Below are 541 nucleotides of genomic sequence, written 5' to 3'. Positions count from 1 at the left end.
CAGACTGGCACATTCCAAGGTCCAGGACTACGTGCTGAGGGACGCACTCAAGCTTGGGGCAGCTGCCGCCAAGGCGCAATGGGGAAAGACCACTGTGTAAGGTCTTTCCAGCAAATGTACACCGAGGGGTGGGTAACAGTGTAAACCCCCTCGGTCTGGGCCACCAACACTCCAATGTACAAAACAAACATGACTTTGTAAATATTTAAGAAGGAATTGTAACGTAAAGAGTGATATGTGTATGATAATATCAAAATTGAATGGAAGAAAGTCAAGGCAATGTGTAACCCTGCCGGAAATGTACAGTCAAGACAATTTGAAATGTTTCTGTAATGCTTATGATAAATATTTATGAATAAAGTATATTTTTTGGGTAAAAAAAAAAAAATTCTGTTCTTTTCAGTTTAATATCTGGAATGTCCCTTATCGGGGACCATATATTAAATTGATTTTTCGAGCAGGGAGATGGACCCGGGGCTTGCTCTGTCCACTCCACGCATCGACCTGATATTGCAGTATCTCCAGGAATGGTGCACACCAC

General features: G+C 42.3%; 1 pseudogene; it reads left to right on the top strand.

The window, feature by feature from the left end:
* Positions 1-362: 362 nt before the first annotated feature.
* Positions 363-541, top strand: LOC140399808 (U2 spliceosomal RNA; annotated as a pseudogene).

This window comes from Scyliorhinus torazame, chromosome 23, assembly GCF_047496885.1.
Source record: "Scyliorhinus torazame isolate Kashiwa2021f chromosome 23, sScyTor2.1, whole genome shotgun sequence".
NCBI lineage: Eukaryota > Metazoa > Chordata > Chondrichthyes > Carcharhiniformes > Scyliorhinidae > Scyliorhinus > Scyliorhinus torazame.
This window is presented reverse-complemented; position numbering and strand designations above follow the sequence as displayed.